The sequence below is a fragment of the Meles meles genome, chromosome 12 (genome assembly GCF_922984935.1).
Source record: "Meles meles chromosome 12, mMelMel3.1 paternal haplotype, whole genome shotgun sequence".
In the NCBI taxonomy this organism is placed as follows: Eukaryota; Metazoa; Chordata; class Mammalia; order Carnivora; family Mustelidae; genus Meles; species Meles meles.
In genome coordinates, this window is record NC_060077.1 from 48,091,474 (window position 1) to 48,098,971 (window position 7,498).

Genomic DNA, 7,498 nt, shown 5'->3' on the forward strand with positions numbered 1-7,498 from the left:
AAGCAGGCTTCCTGCGGAGCAAGGAGCCCAATGCAGGACTGGATCCCAGGACCCTGGAATCATGACCTTAGCTGAAGGCAGCAGCTTAACCGACTGAGCCACCCAGGCGTCCCCAACCTTAACCATTTTTAAATGCACACTACAGTAGTGCTAAGTATATGCACATTGTTGTGCAACATATCTCTAGAACTTTGCATCTTGCTAAACTGAAACTCTGTGTCTATTGAATAACTCCTCTTTGCCAGTTTTCCCCCAGCCCCCAACAACCACCATTCTACTTTCTGTGTTTAAGAATTTGACCACCTGGGGGGCGCCTGGGTGGCTTCGTGGGTTAAGCCACTGCTTTCGGCTCAGGTCATGATCTCAGGGTCCTGGGACTGAGCCCTGCATCGGGCTCTCTGCTCATCGGGGAGCCTGCCTCCCCCTCTGTCTCTGCCTGCCTCTCTGCCTGCTTGTGATCTCTCTCTCTGTCAAATAAAATCTTAAAAAAAAAAAAAAAAGAATTTGACCACCTTAGATACCTCTTGCAAATAGAATCAAATACATATTTTTTATTAAATATTATTCTCCTTTCATTGCTCCTTTACTGTCAGAGTACTATACCAATTTTTTATATATTGTGCAGTAAAGGAAGCAAAACAAAAAACTTGTCATTAAAAAGTGCCAGTGGGGGGCGCCTGGGTGGCTCGGTGGATTAAGCCGCTGCCTTCGGCTTGGGTCGTGATCTCAGGGTCCTGGGATCGAGCCCCGCATTGGGCTCTCTGCCCCGCAGGGAGCCTGCTTCCTCCTCTCTCTCTACCTGCCTCTCTGCCTGCCTCTCTGCCTACTTGTGATTTCTCTCTCTGTCAGATAAATAAATAAAATCTTTAAAAAAAAAAAAAAAGTGCCAGTGGATTGCATAAGGATCAGAATCATTGAGTCCCAGCCAAACCCACTGAACCATATCCATAACGTTGCATTCTAGCAACCTTTTTTTTTTTTAAATATTTTATTTATTTGACAGAGAGAAATCACAACTAGGCAGAGAGGCAGGCAGAGAGAGAGGAGGAAGCAGGCTCCCTGCGGAGCAGAGAGCCCGATGTGGGGCTCGATCCCAGGACCCTGGGATCATGACCTGAGCCGAAGGCAGAGGCTTTAACCCACTGAGCCACCCAGGCGCCCCAACCTTTTTTTTTTAAAAAGATTTTATTTATTTGACAGACAGAGATCACAAGTAGGCAGAGAGACAGGCAGAGAGAGAGGAGGGGGAAGCAGGCTCCCTGCCGAGCAGAGAGCCCGATTCGGGACTCGATTCCAGGACGCTGAGACCATGACCTGAGCCGAAGGCAGAGGCTTAACCCACTGAGCCACCCAGGCGCCCACTAGCAACCTTTTTTTTTTTTTTTTAAAGATTTTATTTTAGGTAATCTTATACCTAACATGGAGCTCGAACTCACAACTCCAAGATCAGGTGTCTCATGCTCTACTGACTGAGCCAGTCAAGTGCTCCGAGTAACCTTATGAAAATACTGAGTTGTTGCTAAATACAGAATTTCCTGCCCCTCTGCCTTGTCTTACAGCATTCCTTCTCTTGAAGCTGGTTTATAGCTCCTCTCCAACCTTCACAGCGTTGTTCGGAAGCACCTCCCTCCTCCGTGCAGCCTTTCCACATTTCATTAACCCGCTGTGAGTCCTGAAACATCCACTCTCCATAGCTGTTCTTCAGCAATGAATCATGCACTCTTTTGAAATAGAAGTGTTGGGCCCCTGGGTGGCTCAGTGGGTTAAAGCCTCTGCCTTCGGCTCAGGTCATGGTCTCAGGGTCCTGGGATCCAGCCCCGCATCAGGCTCTCTGCTTGGCAGGGAGTCTGCTTCCTCCCTCTCTCTGCCTGCCTCTCTGCCTACTTGTGATCTCTGTCTGTCAGATAAATAAATAAAATCTTAAAAAAAAAAGTGTTACTGTGCTATTCTGTAATGTCGTGTGAATACATTATCTCTCCAGCTGTATCTGGTAGTTCTTTGTTTCTCCCATAGGCCTTCAGGAGTATCCTAGGCAGTTAATAAATATTTGTTGATTGTCTGAAATAACTACTTGCAAATAGACTCAATCAGTTTCAGTATTAAAGACTAAAGAGTTTTTATATCTGTTCTCTTTATTTTTTTAATCTTTTTTTTAAGTAGGCTCCATGCCAACATGGGGCTTGAACTCATGACCTCAAGAGTTGCATGCTCTACCAGCTGAGCCAGCCAGATGCCCCTGTTCTCTTTAGAGACCAGAATCTGCTGATTCCATGTGTTTAGGCAGTGCAAATTCTAGAACAGCTTTGTCTCTGCTGAGCACCAGTGAGTTTATCAAGAGATAAATCTGGAGTAAATCTAGAGCTAAATCCATTAAGCATTGTGCTTACTCCATTTCACAGTGACATGGCAGTTACACCACTCAAGGACTGACTCGTAAATAACGTAGGACTGTATGCCAATGTTCAAAAACCACATTTTTTGTATTAATAATACTTATAAATGTGACCTGTGAACTTTTTCAATATTGTAAACTTCATTCTGTCTTCCTTTTAAAGAAGTATACGGTTGGTGGCAACAGGGATATACCTTAAATCATTAAAATCACTTAATTTTTAACCCACAGGCTATAGTCTAACCTGGAACTCCATCCCATGGAGAAGAAACTTCCCTTATTACCACAGCCTGCCCTCCCTAAAACTTGAGCTCCCCCCGAGACTGTTCATCTCCCGCTGGAATAAGAATCAAGGAATAGGGTCAGCATTCTTTGCTATCTCCAGAAGAACTCCCATGTAATCCTGCATCCAACCCTCAGGAAAATGGCTCTCCTCTGGCATCTCTGACCATCCCTCCCTCACTCTGTCTAAGCTTCCTTACCAGCATCTTCTGCAAACCTCTGGGGTATAATCTGCACATATTCGAGGCTCTGGCAGCTGCTTATACTCACTGCGCTCCACCCCAAGACCTGCTGGATCTTGCTGGATGATTTTAAGGTCCATGTGGATCACCCATCCAACATCTTGACCTTTTACCCTGTTCCCTTAAGCTTCTGAACCTTCTCCTCAGCATTGCTTCTCCGTGGCTTCATCGGCACTACCTCTGAAACTCTCAAATAGCACTCTCTCTCACTTGCTCTCTTTCTGTCTCTTTCTCTGAGGTGAAATTCACATAACATAAAGTTAACCATTTTATTTTTTTAAGATTCATTTATTTATTTTGGAGAGAAAAAGAGAGAGAGAGAGAGGGTGAGCAAGTGTGCAAGGGAGGGGGAGGGCCAGAGGGGTAGAGAGAATCTCTCCAGGATTGTGAGCTGAACCAAAGGCAGACACCTAACAGAGTGAGCCACCCAAGTGCCCAGTTGGTTTCCTTTAAATGCTGCTTTCCTTGGCTTATAAGATGGCCGCCCTCTTTCTGACCCTTCACATGGATGTCCCTCTGTGAGCAGGTACCCTAGATGTCTCTTTCTCATAAGAACACCAGTCATACCAGATTAGGGCCCCACCTTCCTATCATTATTTTACCTTAGTCACCTTGTTGGGACCTTATCTCCAAATAGTCTTACATTCTGAGATACTGGGGGTTGAGATTTCAATGTGTGAGTTTGGGAGGACATGATTCAATCCATAAAAATTGCTTTTCGTAGCTGAATAATATTCTATTGGGTGTATATACCACATTTTGTTTATCCATTCATCCACTGATGGACATTTCGATTGTTTCCACCTTTTGGCTATCGTGAACAACGGTTTCATGAACATTCAGGTACAAGTATTTGTTGAGTACCTGTTTTAATTCTCTTGGGGTATACCTAGGAGTGGAATTGGTAGATCGTATAATTCTAATGTTTAACTTTTTGAGGAACTGCCAAGTTGTTTTCCACAGCAACAGCACCATTTTACATTCCCACCAGCCACGTGAGAGAATTCCCCAATCTTCACCAATTCTTGCTATTGAGCCCACTACCTCTTCGTTCTTCAGCTCTATTAGGGCATTTCTCCCGCTGAATTTCTTCACTCAACTTCATCCACATCTCTTGTCCCTTAACTCCTTACATTCCCCCTAAAAGCTATCTCCATTTTCATTTCTTTCCACAGTTAATATAAACCACATAATTCATCATGTGTGACATTGACTCCCCAGGTGTCAGTTTTCTGATCTATAAAATGGGGATGATAATATTCCTCAGAATTGTTTTAGGAACCAGATGAGCTATGGGACACCTGGGTGGTTCATCGGTTAAGTGTCTGACTTTGGATTTCAGCTCAGATCATGATCTCAGAATCCTAAGATGGAGCCTTGCTTTGGTCACTGTGTTCAGCAGGGAGTCTCTGGAAATTCTCTCTCTGTCTCTCTCTCCCCCTCTCCCTCTCGCCTTCCCCTAACTTGTGTGTGTACACACTCTTTCTCTCTCTCTCCCTCTCTCTCAAATAAGTAAGTAACTCTAAAAAAATTTTAAAAGAAACAATGAGCTAACTACTTGAAGTGTTTATTGCAACACATAGTAAGCGTTCACTAAATGGTAGCTATGATAGTGACTATCAGATTTCTAATTTTGGCCCTTACCCATTCTCATAAACTCCAGGCTGCCACTGGTCATTTTCAACTGCATCCATTCAGTTCATTTCATTCACAGATATTTATCAGGGCACCATACTAGGCAATGGTTACAATAGTTAACATAATAAACATGGTCTCTGCTCTCAAAGAGTAAAAAGAAAATAGGCAAATAAGTGTGTGTTTATACATTTGATAGCTGCTATTTTCATAGGCAACTTAAGTTTAACATCAAAATTAACATTATCTGGGGCGCCTGGGTGGCTCAGTGGGTTAAGTCTCTGCCTTTAGTTCAGGTCATGATACCAGGTCCTGGGATCGAGTCCCACATCAGGCTCTCCATTTAGCAGGAAGCCTGCTTCCTCTTCTATCTCTCTTTGCCTGCCTCTCAGTCTACTTGTGATCCCTGTCAAATAAATAAATAAATAAATAAAATCTTTAAAAATATTAACATTATCTTCCCTCCAAACCAGATGTTCAGACACCACCATCTACCCAATTAACTAGTTGAAAAATCAGAAATCATTTCAGCTCTTGAAACTTCATTGAGATGCCTTATCTCCCATTCCACGACTACCCCTATTTGGTACTTACTACCAACATCAGGCACCAAAACCCAAGAATAATATCTTGGGAATAGGAGCAATGAGATAAGAGTTGGGATATTCCAAGTTGCCTTTTAGAAATAAATTTCTGAGACCCGAAATTAGACTCAAACTATTAACACATTTAAAGAACGTGTTAGTGGAAGTCCAGGCAACCCTCATCATTAATCACCCTGCAGGTTTTCCAGTCGCCAGCCTCACCTCTTCCCATTCCACCCATCAGACAGCTATCAGAATTATCTTCCTAGTTAGCAAACCTAAAAACATTATTCTTCCCATTTAAAATCTTTTAACGACTATTGTCTAAACTCTGAAGTTCTTAGCATTAAAATCTCTTAGACCCGGCCCTTCCCACATTCTCCAACCCCATCTTTTACTTTGTCCTTTTTGAACTCTGCATTCAGGCTACGTCAAACCACTTGCCCTTTTCCAGTGCATGTTGTATATAGTTCCTCCTTCTGTGGAAGCTGTCACTTGCCCTACAGGCTATTTTAGTGATGCCTGCTTATCTTGCAAGACTGAGTTCAGTGTCATCAACTCTAAGGAATCATTCCTGAATGTCTGAGTAGATCTGACCTCTTTCCTTTATATCATCCCTGCGTATATGTTGATCATAGCATCTTTAACAGTTAATTGTACTGTGTTTATGACTTCAAGGTCCATGAGGATGGGCACCTATTTTTATTCATATCTGTCACATCAATGTTAGGTACTAAAGAGAGCACTCAATAAAAATGCGTTGAATAGGGGCGCCTGGGTGGCTCAGTGGGTTAAGCCTCTGCCTTCGGCTCAGGTCATGATCCCAGAGTGCTGGGATCGAGCCCCGCATCAAGGCCCGCATCAAGGCCCGCATCAAGGCCCACATCGGGCTCTCTGCTCGGCGGGAAGCCTGCTTCCTCCTCCCTCTTTCTCTCTCTCTGCCTGACTCTCTGCCTACTTGTGATCTTGGTCTGTCAAATAAATAAAATAAAATTATTTTTAAAAATGTGTTGAATAAAGTGATCTAAAACAAATATCCAGATTCTTAGTTCTACTTTTGACTTCCTGTCCTTTTCTGATACGTCCCCCAAAGGCCCCTCACTGGCACATTTTGTCATGCACTGTGCTTCAGCCTTTCTTTCTGATCTGCTCTTTTCCCTTTCATCTTTTTCTTTAAAAATTCTTGGCTAATTTACTAGGAAACTCCAATAACTTCTCTTGGTTGATTCTCCCTCCTGTTTCTTTCTTATCCAAAATTGAAAGATCCATTTAGTTTCTGGTTACATCCATTTTTCTTCAACTATAATACTTTGAAACTTATAATTCTTTGAACCTTAAGAGGAAATGTGACTTCTACACACATTCACATATATGGGCAACATTTGCCAAGCATAAGTCTGTATCCTACCATATAGTTATAATTTCACTTTAATTTGAAGTTTTTGGAAAATTCAGAACATATTCTGACCTGGAATGGCAAACTGTGCTAAGGGATACCATCAAGGTGGGTATCCTAGGGATCTCAAGCATAGACAGTCAGGGATCCTGGTTTGGAACTGCAATTTAAGGAGAACCTGGTTATTCAGTGTTTATTACCAGAATGTCTGAAAAGTCATCATGTACCTATAGAGCTAGTCCCCCGGCCCAGGATGCCTGGATTCACCATTCTTTGTTTTGTCACTCAGCCCTGTGACCTCTAGCAGGTTATTTCAGCTGTGTGTGCCTACATTCCAGTAAAATTGAGATCATGCTAGATATAGAATGCACCTCAGTGAGAATTAATACAGTACTTTGGACCATGCACCAATATAGTAAGTGAAATGTAATGCTTAGCTTTTTTATCTGGTCACTTTATCAGAATCTACAAAACATTTATTGGGGTGCCTGGGTGGCTCAGTGGGTTAAGCCTCTGCCTTCGGCTCAGGTCATGATCTCAGGGTCCTGGGATCGAGCCCCGCATGGGGCTCTCTGCTCAGCGGGGAGCCTGCTTCCCCCCCCCCCCCCCCGCTGCCTCTCTGCCTACTTGTGACCTTTCTCTGTCAAATAAATAAATAAAAATATTTTAAAAAACACTTATTACGCAGTCCTATTTTTGCTCAATGTTCTATAACACATTTTACAAATTTTCACTTTTGTGCCCCGCTTCCTAACGACAAACTGCAGTAACAACAAAATCCGACCTCTCCACACCAGCTGTTTTCTGCTCCCTGTACCATCCCAGTTCAGAATTAACCCAGAAAATAAAGAATGAAAAGACGTAGCCTCGTTTGTTTGTTGTTACAAACTGAGTAACACGCAGCCTAATTCAGTTTAACTAGATCCAGATGCTGTCTCGGGCAGCGAGATGGGGAAGGAAGGGGAAG